Below are 16,882 nucleotides of genomic sequence, written 5' to 3'. Positions count from 1 at the left end.
AGAGAATCCCAAGCAGACTCCGCAGGGCCAGTGCACAGAGCCTGACGCAGGGCTTGAACTCAGGAAACCGTGACATCATGACCTGAGCTGAAATCGAAAGAAGGATGCTTAGCTGACTGAGCCACCCAGGCACCCTGTGAAAATGGAATTTAACAAGGGAATTCAAATCGCTAATTAATAAATGAAGAAATGTTTAACCCCTCTAGTAATAAGGAAAACAAAAAATAAAACATGACAGGTTTTAAAACCATCAAGTTGGCAAAAATTAAGTTTGGAAAATGCCTAGTTTTGGTGAGAATGTAGAAGAGTTGGAACTCATCTGCTTTTCTAGGTAGTGTGAAGTGGTATGATCACCTTGAAAAACAATCTGGCAACAGCTAGCAAAGCTGATGGTGAGCATGCCTTACAACGCGGCAGCTCTGCTTCTAGATACATTTTTTAGAGAATCTCCTATGTTATACCAAGAGACTGCAGTATTGTTGGCAGTTCTAAAAAATTGTGCATCTGTAATACAGTTCAATAAGTTGTGGTATATTCATACAATGGATTAGTATACATCAGTTAAAATGAAAGAAACAGAACGACGCACATCAACATAAATAAATCTAGAAGCTGTAATGCTGAGTAAGAAAAGCAAAGTAGATGATAATCACAGTAGGTCATGTGTATAAAGTCTAAACATGCAAAAATCATACTATATTGTTTATGGATATGTGTGTGTGTGTGTGTGTGTGTATATATATATATATATATATATATATATATAAATATAAAAGATATACAGATACAATGAATTCAGGATGGTGGCTACCTTTAGGGAAGGAGAAAGAGAAATGGGATCCTAGAGGGATAAAGAAGGAGTTTTAACTGTATCTATAATGTATTATTTCTTTTAAAAATGAGTGGAATGTACCCAGGTGTTTGTTAACTATTCTGTTTTTCTTTACGTAAGAATTGCTAAAAAAACCAAAAAACCAAAAAACCAAAACCAAAACAAAAAACAAAAAAATCCCAAACAACTGAGTAGAGATCACGACTGTTACCAAGATAGTTCTAAGTTGCACCAAGGTGGATGGAGGTCAGCCTCTGCTTGTGATCACCATTCACCATCAGCTCTTCTACTCTAAGGGTGGTAAAATAGTAGCTCAAAGTAGTACGTTATGTGGAACGGGTTATGTGGCAGATTCAATCCGCTCCCCCAGTCAGTCTTTCATCAAATTTCCCCATTTTATTTCCTCCATGGTATTTAACATAAGCTGAATTTATTTGGCTTATTTCTTTACTAGATTTTTGCCTGTCTCCCTTTAACTAGGACATAAGATCCATGAGGTAAGAGACAGTATCTGTCTCATTCACTACAGAATTCCTAGTACTATGAATAGTGCCTGGAAAACAGTAAGTGCTCAATAAATATCTTATGTTCAATTAATGTCAGGAGTCAAGACTACCAGAGTATGTTAAGGGGAGATGTCCAACCCTGGCACAGAAGCCCAGGTTAAATATGGACTGTAAGTTCAAGCACCAATCTCTCTGGGGGGTCCACGGGGAAGAGTCCAGCCACAGTCACAACTAGAACACTGAAACAGGGGGCTTGAGAGTGAAGAGAAAATACAAATTTAAATTTGGAAACAAAATTTCTATTAACAAGATATAGAAACTTCAAGCCTCTGGATTCTCTACAGACACCTAATTAATTTCCCAGCACAATCTTCTCATGCAAGTTCCAACATGAGTTCAGGGATATGAACTTTCTAAAAACCTAAATAAAGCATGCCACTTAATCTCTTTTTCCAGGCTCCGGTTTTGGAGAAGAACAGGAGGAAAGGGAACAGGGAATGAAAAAACAAGAAGACACATCAAATGTATTGCTTTTATTAGCACAGCTTCCGAATAATCCCAAGGAGGAGAATGGCATGCCTGTAGGATGTGTCTGGAAAAGCTCTTCCCCTGGGCTGTGATGGGGGCCACCATCCACCTTTAGGCAATTACGGCACCTCCTCAAGAGGCTCTGTACAGTAGCAGTGGTTCAAATGGGCTCTGGGGTTAGAGTTCTTGGGCTTGAATTCTGACTCTGCCATTTTCTACCTGTGCAACCTTGGGCAAGCCAATTAATGGTTCTATACTTCAGTCTCCTTAAGTAAAATGGTGGCTAGTAAAGGTACCTACTGCATAGGGTTGTGAGGATGAAATGTTTTCATGCATGTAAAGCTCTCAGTATAGCAAACCCTCAATAAATGGTAGCTTTTATTGTAATTGTTCATCTGGAAGAGAGGGGCCTTATGTTTAATTCTTTGGAAAAACTGCTTGCCCTGGAGACTTGGATGACTAAATCATTAGCTAATGAAACAGAGGCAACAGGAAACAGTGCAAAAGCACTAGACCAAAATTCAAAATGCCTGTTAGTGCAGAGATTGCCAGTTAACTCCCAATACCCGGTCTCCTCCTCTTTAGTAAAAGAACTTGTCCTCTTCCTCCATTGTGCTGCCCACTGATGCCCTAGCGGCCATCCTGGGATGAGGCCGCATCCTAGGATATTGGCGTAGTGAGCTGCAAGAGGCCTCAGCATCTCCCAACTTGGTGGAGCCTTCACACTAGCCTTGGACTGCCTAGTTCTGGACTCTGATGTGAGAGAATAAAATTTTATGTGTGTAGGACTTTGGAGTCCTACACACATTCAAACTTAATGATATATCTCGGTTCTGACCTATTACTATAATACACTTGTAGATAAACTGGTCTTAGTTTTCTCTCCTATAAAATGTGGATGATACTTTATAGAGTAGTGGAAATCAAGCGAAACAACACATCATAATAGCACTATGTAAAAGGATAATGTAATTGTTATCAATGGAAACGAGAGAGACACTCAGAAAGGAAACACAGGTATGATAATGATAGATGGGAAACACAAAGATACAGACTTAGAAAAGGATTAGAAAAAGTCCAGGAATAGACATTGTGCTTATTTGACTATGAAAAGTTCTTACAGAAGATCATGAAAGCTGATCACTCAGGAGAAATAACCTGTATCCTGCATCCTATAAAATACATTGTTAAATTATCTCAATAGGAATCTCGTTATCTACCATTCTTTGCAGTCCACTATCTCTGATCCTGAATCATTCCTAATTAGATGAGTTTTGCCCTTCAAATCCCAGTGTCTCCCTTTCTATATTCTTCCTGTCATTACCCCCAATCTTATAACAATCAAGTCATACTTTTTTTTTTTAATTTTTTTTAACGTTTTTTAATTTATTTTTGAAACAGAGAGAGGCAGAGCATGAACGGGGGAGGGGCAGAGAGAGAGGGAGACACAGAACTGGAAGCAGGCTCCAGGCTCCGAGCCATCAGCCCAGAGCCCGACGCGGGGCTCGAACTCACAGACCGCGAGATCGTGACCTGAGCTGAAGTCAGACGCTTAACCGACTGAGCCACCCAGGCTCCCCCAAGTCATACTTCTTGACTTTATCACAAAGCAGAGCTGTCTAACAAAACTTTCTACCAATGATAAAAATTTTCTATACCTGCTCTCAACAATATGGTAGCCATTAGTCACATGTTGCTATCAACCACTTGAAATGTGGCTAGTGTGACTGAAGAACTAAATTTTGAATTTTATTTAATTTTAAGTAATTTAAATTTAAATAGACTCACATGGCTAAGTGGCTACTGTTTCTGGAGAGTGCAGTCTGCAGAGAAAGCTCTAGGAAAGAAGGAAATTGTGTCATTTCCTCATTCCTATTTGATCTCATTTCTTCACAATACCTATGCTAAAAAGCTTTTTCTTAGCCTATTCCTGATGGCCCTAAATCCTTGGAGAGTCCCAATTTCCCTATTTGGGATTTGGGTAATTATTACCTTCTTTTCAGAGGGATAAGCACATTTGTTCAATACACACACACACACACACACACACACACACACACACACAAAGTCCTGAGTGAGACAAACGTCCTTCCGGAAAGCTTTATCGAACATGCCAGAATGACTGGTTTCAGTGAATCCACCAAAAAGTGTACAAAAGAGGATTACTTCCCCGAAAAGGATAGACTCTTTTTAGGCTCTGTGGTCTATTTATTATTTAATTTATTTAAGAGAGAGAGAATGCACAAGTTGGGGAGTGGGGAGGAGAGTAGTGGAAGTGGGGGGAGAGAGGGAAGGAGAGAGAGAGAGAGAGAGAGACAGAGAGAGAGAGAGAGAGAAGCTCAGTGCAGAGCCTGACATGGGGCTCAATCCCACGACCTTGGGATCATGACCTGAGCTGAAAAAAATCAAGAGTCAGATGCTCAACCAACTGAGCCACCCAGGCACCCCTGGCTCTGTGGTCTAAAGACATCAGAAGTTCAATTACCCTTCTTGATAAGTCCTTATATATCCAATATACGTCTAGTATGTTTTTTAATTAAAACATGTGGAGAAACAGGCAAGTTCTGCTCCTCAGAGAAGATCAAACTAAAAGAAATGGCCTGAAGCAATGTTACTGACCATGGAAGGCTTGGTATAGTAAATAAAGCTGTCAAAATAAGCCATCTGTCAAGTTGAGGAATTAGTATCTTCATGATGGGGGATGGGAGGTTGGCTAAAATAATAGTGCAGGTAATTTAAGTTCTTATGAAGGACTGGTACCCTCTCAACAATGCAAACTCAGTCTCATGAAGTAAAACTCAACAATTTACTGGCTTGTTCTGTCTGCCTGGACAACTCTAGGCATTTCTAAGTAAGATCGTTATGTTTCATTTTAGGACTAGGAAAATTCTCTTAAGTATCTACTATTAATCTGATGGGCAAGACAGAGAAGAAGCTCCAGAGGAAGAGGGTCCCAGAGGTGGTGATAATACAGACAAATGTCTTTCTAGTTTCAAAAACACACACTAGAACAAATACCCTGACCCTGATGACCCCTCCAGGCTGCTACTCAGGTGCTCATGTTTTAGATGTGAGCAAAAGTGTAATTCCTTCAAAAACTCCTTGATGTGAATCCAAGAAATGATGTGACAGTACTTGCTGCAGATTTCCCTTGGAGGCATACCAGTATGACCTTTTTCAAATGCAAATTAGCTGTCAGGTTTCTTGGGGAGGAGTTTAAAGAAAAGACATCACTATGCTCTGATCTGAAGAGTATGGTGAACCTGGACTAAGTGAGAAGGAGGGACAAAGGACACCCGGAGAATGACCCCTGTGAGAAAAGTCCATGGGACTGGTTGGGACAGAACTTGATAAGAAATGGAAATCTGTGGCTTTGCAGAGTCTTGCTTGAGTTGGACCAACTTGATTTTGGCAACCCCTCCCCCTCCTAAGTTAGCTCAGGTATTCGTTGATCTTAGTACAGAATCCAGAAGTCCCCTAGACCTCTAAGCGAGCTCTCCCTGGTATTTAGGGCAGGAGTGCCTGTAAACCATGTCATCCAGTTATGCCACACTGGCTCTTACTCACATAGAAAATATTTATCAAGCCCTCATGAGATCTGTAGCACCACACTAGACACTCAGGGATGTCTATGAGAGAGCAGCTTCAAGGAACTCGCAATTTAATGTTCTGTTTGTAGTCTTAAAGGCAGATGCAGGCAGAAAGGGGTGAGAGGGGACCCAGAAGAACTGTGTCCACACTCAGAAAATACCGCTGATCTTTCTAGGAGATGTTGTCCCACAACACGGAAATAGTTATTTAGTAGGAGGTGGTGGGAAACCCTGGAATTTGAGAAATGAGAGAAAAAAAATGTGGAGTAAAGGCAGGTAGTAGTTGGGATTAATGAAAATGACAGAGTGGAAGTTTTAGACTCTCAAATATAAAGGCCAGTGAAAGGAGGAGGCCTGGAAATTGAAACATGCCTAGATTAAGGAGCCCGTCCCATCTACAGGAAGTTTATCCCTAACATCTAAATAGTCATGTTTTAAAATCAACAAGTTTGCTGGTTTTCAGCTGCCACTGACCGGAACCCCCAGTGGCTCTGGCCTACAGTGTAGACAGACTGTGCCCAGCCGGACTAGATGAAGACATGTAGCCGGAAGTCAGCCAGCCAGCCCAACCCCTCCCAGCCTTGGGAGGAGTTTGAGCAAAATGCTACCCGGCTATGAGTAGTAGGCAAGATGGTTTAACCCTAGCGGCACGGAGCTATACCTAGGCCCCCGCATCTCAATCAGTAGATTCAGAGAGTGGACTGAGACCCAAGGGGACTCCAAGAATGAGAACAGAACCCCACCAGCAAAGTGCACCAGGACCTGTGGTCCTCCAATGCTTTCCCTCCTTGTCCGCTGCAGTTGCATATTCACGTTCACAGTCACGTATTTTTAAAAATTGATATAATTATCTCCTAGAAATTACTGTATGTAGCCTCTTGGGATCTAAAGCAATTAAGTGAAGATAAATTTCTTTCATGGAGCAAGCTGTCAAAGGATGAAGCAATTTCATTCCCCATTTGAAGTGGAAGCTTTGGGTCATGCATGGTTTATTTGAAACAATGCCATCACCTAAAGCTGCTGATCTTATCTCTAACTCCGTTCTCCATTTCAAACTGCTGGAGATATGCAGCGTGGCACTGCCTGAAGTTATGACATCTGGCTCAAGGCCAGCAACAGAACAAGCCAGCTCCTCTTCTAGGGTTTAAGTATAAGAGGACAGAAACCATATTAAAAGAAGATAACTATATAGGTGAAGTCTGTTAAACCCTGAAGAGGGGAGAAGTTCCCAAGGCATCAGTTGTGACTACAGAGGCACCCTAACAAAAGGGAAGTGGTACAAGAAGCAGGCAGGAACGCCCCCCAAAGGGGGTAGGGTGAAATACATGCTGAGGAACGAGCTTTTTCTCTTCTGGGAGACACCAAATCCAACCAACAGTGGGGCCTATTTCATGAACCCCGGCCTGATAGGTGGAAAGCATACCAGGCTGAGAATCAGAAGCTCCGGGTTCTAATTCCAGCACTATATAAGACTGTGTGTGAGATTTATAGGAAAGTTCTCATTACCTGTTCTTCTTTTGAATCGCAGCTGGTACTTTATTTAAAAAAAAATTCTGCATAACCATGTTTTATTTATTTTACAACATACCAGTCAATGTGCTATCTAGGTAATAGTATTCAAAGTATTTTTTAAGCCACTGAAACATTCTTCAGGTGAAATCCACGCACGTCAGACCATGTCTGAGTGTTGCTTTCGAAAGGAACTTTGAAGAACTAGAATTGGCTTTCAAGTGTCGTTGCACTGGAATCACCAGAAGAAACTTGTTGAAAGTGATTGCTGGGTTCCCCTCTCAGAGTTTCTGATTCACGGCTCTAAAACATTACACACTTAACATGTTCTCAGGGGGATCTCATGCTGCTGGTCCTAGTACTACAATTTGAGAACCAGTGGTATAGAGGAATGTGGCCAAGAGAATTTCAATCTAGAATTGAAATGTCCAATACACTAGCCACTAGCCACATGTGGATATTTCAGTTTAATTAAAATCTCTGTTTCTCAGCTGCACTAGTCACATTTCAAGTACTCAAGAGTCACAAGTGTCTAGTGGTTACCATATAGGATAGGATACTGTGGAAACAGATCGGTTCTATTATCACAGATAGTTCTATGGGATAGTGTTGGTCAAGAATCTATTTGATTTTGGGGCACCTGGCTCAGTCGGAAGAGTGTACAACTCTTGATCTCAGGGTCATGAGTTTGAGCCCCATACTGGGTATAGAGATTACTTAAATAAATATTAAAAAAAAAAAAAAAAAAGGATCTATTTGATTTCTCTGGTGAATGTTTAGCCCAAAGAAGATAAAACTTAAGGGGAATTTCACATTTGCTAAGATGTGTCAGTATTAAAGCCTGGGTGGCTCAGTCGGTTGAACACCTGACTCTTGATTTCAGCTCAGGTCATGCCCCATGTCAGACTCTGTGCTGATAGCACAGAGCCTTGCTTGTGATTCTCTCTCCCTCGCTCTCTGCCCCACCCCTACCTGCACATGCATGTGCACTCTCTCTCTCTCTCTCAAAAATAAACATTAAATAAAAAGTCTTTGTAACACCAAAGTGCAACATAAGAAAAACTAAATAAAATAGATCTCATCAAAATTTAAAAATTTTCAATAAAGTGAAAAGACAATCAGCCCATAGAAAGGGAAAAAATATTTGCAAATCATATGTCTGATAATGGACTTTATCCAGAATATAAAAAGAACTCCTACAACTCAACAATAAAAGACAATCCAATTTTTAAAATGGGCAAACTATCTGAATACACATTTCCCCACTTTTATAAAATCTTTACAAAATACTTTCACAGACCTGATCATCCCTTTTTATCCTCTTTGAGATCGATAAGGTAGTTAAAGGTTTCCTAGTTTTATTCAAAAAGACAAAAGCCCAGAGAGGTTATATGAATTGTCCAAGACCACACAACCAGCCTATAGGAGAGTCAGGATCAGAGCTCACATTTGACACTTTCTTTTATTCTACTTTGCCCTCCTTTGGCTCAGAGGGAAAAAACTAGTGCTCAGGTATCCCACAGGCAATCAAGTGAGAAGGTAGAAACTGTATTTTTTAAATGTATACAATTAAGTAAGCACATAATAAAGACATTCAACATTATTAGTCATTAAGGAAACGCACATCAAAGCCACACAGGGATATCACTTCACACCCATTAGGATGGCTATTATCAAAAAACCAGAAAATAAAGTGTTGGTGAAGATGTGGAAAAACTGGAATCCTTGTGTACTGCTGGTAGGAATTTAAACGGTGCAGACGTGTGGAAAGCAGTTATGGCAAGTCCTCCAACTCAACACAGAAGCACCATACGATCCGGCTATTCCACTTCTGCGTACACATCTGCAAGATGTGAAAGCAAGGGCTGGAACAGGTTATTTGTATGCTGGCCGTGTTCACAGCAACATTATTCACAATTGCCAAAATGTAGAAGCAACCCAAACGTCCATCCCATGGAACAGATACAAAATATAGTGTATATACACAAGGGAATATTACTCAGCCTTAAAAAAGGCAGAAATTTTGACATGTACCACAACAGGATGAACCTTAAAGATGTTATGGTAAGTAAAATAAGTCAGTCACAAAAAGACAAATATTGAATGATTTCACTTATATGAGGTTTGTAGTCAAATTCAGAGCAGAAATAAAATGATGGTTGCCAGAGGCTGGGAGAGGGAGGAAATGGGGAGTTGGTGTTTAATGGGTATAGTTTCAGCTGGGGAAAATGAAAAAATCCTGGAGATGGATGGTGGTGATGGTTGCAAAACAACATGAATATATTTAATGCCACAGAACTGTACACTTAAAAATGGTAAACTTTGTATTATGTATATTTTAACAATTATAATTTTAAAAATGGAATAACTTTCTTTTTTTTGAGAGAGAGAGAGCACGTTTATATGAGCAGGGGAGAGGGAGAGAGAGAGACGAGCAGGGGAGAGAGGGAGAGGGAGAGGGAGAGAGAGAGAGAAACAGAGCATGAGCAGGGGAGGGGATGGGAGAGAGGGAGACATAGAAATCTGAAGCAGGCTTCAGGCTCCGAGCTGTCAGCACAGAGCCCGACACCAGGCTCAAACTCACAAACTGTGAGATCATGACCTGAGGCCAAAGTCGGATGCTTAAGCCATCGAGCCACCCAGGTACAGAGAGAGAGAGAGAGAGAGAGAGAGAGAGAATTTTTTTTTTTTAACGTTTATTTATTATTGAGAGACAGACAGACACAGAGGAGGGGCAGAGAGAGGGGGAGACACAGAATCTGAAGTAGGCTCCAGGCTCTGAGCTATCAGCACAGAGCCCGACGCGGGGCTTGAACTCACAAACTGTGAGATCAAGACCTGAGCCAAAGTCGGCCGCTTAACCAACTGAGCCACCCAGGCGCCCCGAGAGAGAGAGAATCTTAAGCAGGCTCTACGCTGAGCCCCGACATGAGGCTTGATCCCGTGACCCTGGGATCGTGACCTGAGCCGAAATCAAGAGTTGAACATTCGATGAACTGAACCATCCAGGTGCCCCAAAATGAGCCCGTTTTAAATAAAACTTTGATTAAAGGAAAACCTTCCTTCCTAGTTCCTCACCCTCTTGAAATGTCTGGTATAGCCATTTTCCAGCTCCTGGCATTGACAACGTAAGGAAGAACAGATTAAAGCTATCAGTGAACCAACAACTGCCCTATGACCCTGGCATATTTGGAGCAAAAAAGCAACCTATGCAGGCTTGTAGTTACTCTTTGATTTCATGGTCTGATTCTCAAGGCCAAAAACAATCTTCGACTCTTGTCTGTGTGAAATTCTGAGTTAAAGGAAGGAACAACAAAGCCTCTCTTCAGTCATCTGCTTATGAGTTGGGCCCTCCAGGAAACAGAGCTGACTCTTAGTTCTCAAAGGCTAAAACTTACCTTATATCAAAATGTAAGCCAGTGGCAAAACACTGATTCCAATATTTAAGTTCCATGTCCACAGGGCTTTAACATTCTCACAGGGTGGGTCCTGCTCATGTTGGTAATTCTGAAAGGCAGAAATGCCTGTTCTTTTATGTTAAGTTTAACCCAAGGGCTAGAAAGGACATAGACTGCATTCTGAGATGAGTTCTTGGGGGGTGGGGGACAACCCTTCCATACTCTTGAGCATCGAGGGCCTAGTATCAATGCATCAGACAGATGATGTTAGTACTTTCTATTGTGTTCATCAAGATCCCCCAAAAGAACACAGCTGTGTCCCCGCCTAGTCAGGAGTAGCTAGTGGTTCAGAAGGTTTTGTTCTCTTGACTCCCAGATGCTATGGAAGTGATCAGACCCAACTCTGATGGCCATCTCGAGATATTCTTTATACGCTGTTCCTAGAGAGAGAAGGCAAATCACTACAGATCTCTGCCTATACGAAATTTAACTCTAAGGTAGTAAGACATGTTTTTAAAAAATAAAAAATGAGTATCAGCGTAATCAGGCTATACTTGGTAGTTACACCTCATACTGAGGTGGTGAAATACTCTTTCCCCTAACTTGCAAGCCCAGATCTCACTGGAGTGTGGAGGAGGATTTTTTTTTTTTTTTTAATATCCATAACCCAGCTGTGACACTTCCTTCCATCTCTACCTGTACATCTGTTTCCTACAGAGTGCTGCTGCCTCAAGTGAGATGCGTGAGGCTTCTGTAGATGCTGGGGAACAAGATGGAACAAAAATGCTTCACACCTGGCTCCCAAATTACAGGAACGCTGGACTGGGGCCAACATAAGCTGGCACAGCACCAGCTGAAATGGACATCAATTAAGAAGCCTGTCATCTTTCAAGACTGCAGGGTCTTTTTTCACTCTGCGATCCGCACTGCTCCACAAACCAGCCGCGGCACCACTGGTAGAGTTTTCCAGATGGGATCATTTCCCTTAGATTCCACACTTGCAGATTTATTGCAGAACTTGTTTTTAACCCCTCCCTTTGTTTTTAAAGCCTGAACTATTATTCTACAGTACAACTTTATCTTTAATTGAATTTATTTGTCCTTAGTAAAGTGAGAAATTTGTACCTACGTGAGCAGAAACAGTTGTAAGCCTAAAAGATGTTTTGTTTACAAAAAGACATTTGAATAAACGTATTTGAATAAATAACTGAGATTAGTGACGGGTCAGAAATTCTTCTCTCTCTATACATCTCTCTTATTGGGGTCAAAAGCCACAAAGCCTTGACCAGACTACATTATCCTGGAGAACTGGACAGACCTAGAGAGCTAAAGCAGCCTTTCTCTGACCATCACATGCAGTGTGACCCATGTCATGTGCAGAAAGGAAAGAAACTCTGCTAGCGTCTAGTCAGTGGCAAATGCTCTTTAAGAAAAATAAAGACTTTAAGAGTGTCAGCAATTAGGGGCCACCTGACTGGCTCAGTCAGTGGAACAGGCGACTCTTGATCTCGGGGTTGTGGGTTCGAGCCCCACGGTGGGTGTAGAGATTACTTAAAAATAAAATCTTAAAAAAAAAAAAAAGTGTCGGCAATTAAAAAGTGGCAAGAGTCCGGGAGCAAGCCCAGCCGATCAGGATGATCACAGAAGTGCAGCTCGCCTTCTTCGCCAACGTGCTGGGTGTGTTGCTCATCCTGCTGGCTGTTCTCTTATCACTACGTGGCTGTCAACAATCCCAAGAAATAGGAATGAAAGTGGCTTCTCTGCCCTGGGGCTCCAGGACGTAGTCTGAGGCAAGATGGAGGGTGGGAGGGGCCTTCACACTTCACTTCATCCCTCCACCCATCACAATATACAAAGCAGCTATAACTGGATTTTTCCAAACAACCTGCATTTCCTCAAAGTCTTCCTGAACCCTACAGAACAAGAAGCTGCCGCCAAGTAAGGTCCCGTATATTGGCTTTCTTTTCTACTCCCTCTCTGCAGTATAAAAATATAGATATACTTTTTCCAAAAGGGACGAGATTACAAATACTACCTTTTCTTGTCTTTTGTCCAATGGGGCATGACATATTTCCTCCCCTGTACCTAAGTGGGCTGCCTTGTGGAAAAGAATTCCATGCAACATGAAAGAGTCCCATGATAAATAAATATCTCGTCCACATTTAATGCATGTTCTAAGAACTGAATTCCACTGCCTCAGGGGGCTGCCTGTTGCTGCCAATTTGCTTCTCATGGCAGAACCCTGTGTGGCAGAGCCCTGACTAGGCTCTGCCGATGCTTGTTTGGAAAAGAGTCCAGCTGGAGATGAAAGAAGCTCTTCAAAGTGGGTGACTCCTCGGAGGCTATCACTTTAGGGCTTGGGAATGATTACTTATCAAAACCGCCTTCAGTCTGGAATACATTCTGGGCAAGCAGCTGGTCTGCCCTCTTGGGCGTTCCACTGGAGTGTGCAGAGCTGGATTTGGAGTGATGGCAGAAACTGAAGAACCCAGTTGAAGGCAAGAGCCCCAAATCCACATCGTAGGTAGGGACAGGAGAGAGAAAAGGGATTTTAAAAAGCTTCAGACATCTGTCTGCACAATTCCATCTTGGCCCACCCGTCTCCCCCTTCTTTTATTTTAAATAAACAGCTTCAAAAGGGGTGGTCCTCACATCTTTCTGCTGACTAAGGTCTCGATTTCCTTACTTTCCTCTACCAAGAGAGCCTGAAACCTCTAGCTCTCAGCATTTAATCAGTCAAAACCTAGTCTCTAAGTGAAAAAACAAGCTAGACCAAGAGAATATTTATGACACATATATAGCAGATGAAGGACTTGCATCCAGATTATATAAAGACCTCTCAAAACTCAGTCAGAAAACAAGCAATACAATTTAAAAATAGGCAAAAGATCTGAAGATACTTTACCAAAGATATACAGAGGGCAAATAAACACACGAAGAGATGCTCAACATCATTAGCCATCAGAGAGATGCAAATTAAAACCACAATGAGATATCTAGTAGAATGACTTAAACACATACACACACACATAAAATGTGGAATCAAATGCTGGCAGGGCTGTGGATGAACTGGAATTCTCATACACGCCTGCTGGGAATGTGAAATGGTACAGCCACCTTGGAAAAGTTTGGCAGTTTGTAACAAAATTAAACATACACTTACCAACTGACGCACACATTCATTCCTAGCTATTTACCCAAGTGCAATGAAAACTTAAGTTCCCATAAAAACCTATACATGAATGTTTGTAGTAGTTCATTCATAATCGCCTAAACTGCAAACAACCCAAATGTTCATCAACTGGTGAATGGATAAGCAAATTGTGGTCTATTCATATAATGGAATACTACTCTGAAACAAAAAAGAACGGATTACTGATCTAGGCAACAGCATGGATGAATCTCATATGCATTATGCTGAGTGAATGAAGCCTCGAAAGCTAACTACTATCTGGTTTAATGTATATGACATTCTGGAAAAGGCAAAGTCGTCCCTATGACAGAAAAAAAGATCAGAGGTGACTAGGGGTGAAGGGGTTGGTTGCATGAGGGGGTTTTTGTGGATGACAGAAATGCTCTGTATCTTAATTGTGGTGACAGTTACATGACTGTATGTCAGAAACTGTGTAACAAAGAATCGATTTAAAAAAAAAAATTTTTAATGTTTATTTGTTTTTGAAGGGGGGGAGGGTTGGGGCAGAAAGAGAGGGAGACACAGAATCCAAAACAAGCTCCAGGCTCTGAGCTGTCAGCACAGAGCCCGACGCGGGGCTTGAGCTCACGAACTGTGAGATCATGACCTGACCTGAGCCGAAGTCAGATTCTTAACTAACCGAGCCACCCAGGCGCCCCACAAAGAGTGGATTTTAACGTGTGTAAACAAACATATTTGGGTCTCTGGGGATGGGAATGAACTAGGGACACATCGCCGCACTCTGTGATCGGGGACAACTGGGAACGCATGCAGTTAAAGTGTGACAGGGCTGGACACAGAGCCCATTTTCACCCTGAAATTAGAGGCGACATTAAAACAGACCCAGATTTCTGTTGGCATAAAAAGAACTTTATATACTCTTTGTCCCCAACACTTTTCATTGTTGCTGGGACAATGCAATCTTCTTTAACGCAGATAAAAAGATACCAAGTCCCGGCCTGGTTTTCCTCCTCCCCTTTCATTTCCTGTTTCATTTGGGCAGAGATCTCTGTTTCTACAAAGGGCAAAGTAGATTCAAGTTTAAAGGTTGTGGGAGAAAGCAGAGATTTAGGCTAACTGGAGGCCTCTTGGTCTGAACAGGTTAAGGTGCGCAGAACCTAACAAAAAACTAAATCCTGAAACATTTTTTAAAAATAATAAACACCTGTCAAGCTCTAATTAAAAGTATTCTCCACGAAATCTCTGTTGTGTTGTCATTGAGTGAGGTCAAAATACAAAGTATACCTGTAATAATAAAGTTTCCTTTCATATCATTATCTAATAGTGAAATGATGGGGATGGGCACCTTCAAAGGGGCAATATTTTCAGAGGAAAATTATACCTCTTATAATGTGGTCACAGGTCCACAGGGAGCGAGAAGGCTGAGTGGCTAAAGATGTGTGTTCCTTCAGTACCTGGAGAGCCGTGAAAGCAGTCAGCTTGGAAAAGAGAGCACATTCCTGCTCTTGTCTTAGTAGCTTATCTTCACACCTCTGCTTCACAGCTTAATCCTTAGTACTACTTCTTGGGTGCTCCAAGTGAGAGGAAGGAAAGGGTACTTGGAAACTATAACTGAACTAGAAACTCTTAGCTCCCGCCTCCGAAGAGCCCAAGCATGTAAGGATAGGCACACATACAAATGCAGAGAAGGAGCTTTTTCATTTAAATGGAGGAAGCTGCCATGTCCACCTCTATAAGCAAAAATATTAATCATCCACCGTCTGGTTTTAATCCACACGCTCCTGATCCTGCATCTGAATGTATTGTTATCAGGGGAAGAAGCATTTCTGCTCAATCTTATTCACCAGCCAAAAACCTGAAAATGTGAAAACCACATTGGTAAAGTGCCTTCTTGGGGACCCAGAAAACTCTGAGCTGCTGCTTTTTTTATTGTTTTCTTTCTTTTTTTCTTTCTTTTAAAATGATGAACAAATGTGAATTTCAGAGGGTCTGGAGGGGGAAAAAAGAAACAGCTCAAGTTACAGGGCCCTCGTATCTTGGAGTGACACTATCCTCAGGGAAATTAGTACTTTCTCTTCTCTATTTCCCAAAGGGGATCCAGCCACACAACGTGATTGATATCAGCCCTTCAGAGACAAGCTTGGGCATCCAGGTGCATCCCTTACGGAGCATTTACAAATGAAATGGCAAGCCCAAACGTAAGCCTTTGCCTCTGGTCTCCGTTCTTCTGGTTTGTGCTTTGCTAGAACTAAAATCAGGGACTAAAAACGCCATCTGAATGAGTCCAAGCACATTTGTCCCACCGTCTGTGCTGGAGACCCTTCCCTCTCCTGAGGGTCACCCTAGAAAGGGTCTCCAAGCCAGTATGTGGGCTTGAGTGTCTTCAAAGCCATTAGTCACCACCCTTGCAGCCTTGCTCCAAACTGCTAAAGGGGCCACCCGTGACACAAAAACTCTGGCAAGATTAGAGGATAGCAAGAGCAGAAGAAACCACAATACGCCTGAGACTCCCAGGAGAACAATGACTAGTGCTGGTGGGGAACAGACTGACAGACAGAGCAGACAGACTCTAACCAGGCCTCGCTCTGTTTTCGATGCAACACAAATGTTTTCCATTAGAAGTTCCCTGCCCCACAAACACTCATACATGTGGCTATGAAATCCACATACTTAACTTCTGCTTTTCTGGCACTCAGACCCAACTACCTCTCCTGTTCCCCTGGAACAGAGCAAAATTGAGAGAAAAGAGTAGTACCCCCAGCACAAAGGTAAGGGGAACAGAATCAGAATCAGAAGCATGCTTACTAAGTAAGTACTATCTAACACGAGTATGATTGAGCAAGCTAGAGGGAAGAGGGAGAAAACAAGGACGTTTCTTTGGCCAAGAGAGAAATAAGTACTGTAAGGCTCCAGCTCTTACTGGTTGGCTCCTATGCTTTCAGCTTAAAGTTTGGCTTTACTTTCTAGTAAGTCTGCAGCTGAGCTCCATCAGGAGGTGTCGGTCGCCATTAAAGCAAAACAGGCAAAAACCTCAGAAAACTCATTACAAAATGTGCAAAATTCCAGTACTGAAAAACGAATGCTGGCTGATCAGGAACCCATATTTCAAACACTCAGAACCAGCTGAGTATTGCAACTGTGAGAAGAAGCTGAACCAGAAATCTTTAAACCATCAGCAACCGTCTGTAGAACCTGGCCCAGGTTCATTTCTAATCAGTCACAGAGGTAGGGACATGTGGATGTATGGCTAATTCATCTCTTCCTTAGAAAAAAGAAGAAAACTACAAATAAGAATTCAAAGGAACAATTAAAGAAAAAAAGAATGAACACTGAAAAGAAGGGAAAAAGTGAATTTTTAAAATGGC

General features: G+C 41.9%; 1 protein-coding gene and 1 pseudogene across 6 annotated transcripts in view; one reads left to right on the top strand and one right to left on the bottom strand.

Annotated features, from left to right (window-relative positions):
* The window catches only part of SMG6 (SMG6 nonsense mediated mRNA decay factor), a 226,478-nt gene that overhangs the window by 73,801 nt on the left and 135,795 nt on the right, over positions 1-16,882 (bottom strand). The gene's annotated exons all lie outside the window — the stretch shown is intronic.
* Positions 11,998-12,106, top strand: LOC132688152 (dolichyl-diphosphooligosaccharide--protein glycosyltransferase subunit 4-like; annotated as a pseudogene).

Source organism: Panthera onca, chromosome E1 (genome assembly GCF_046562875.1).
Source record: "Panthera onca isolate mPanOnc1 chromosome E1, mPanOnc1 haplotype 2, whole genome shotgun sequence".
Classification (NCBI taxonomy): domain Eukaryota; kingdom Metazoa; phylum Chordata; class Mammalia; order Carnivora; family Felidae; genus Panthera; species Panthera onca.
The sequence above is the reverse complement of the archived record's forward strand: the minus strand, read 5'-3'. Positions and strand labels throughout refer to the sequence as shown.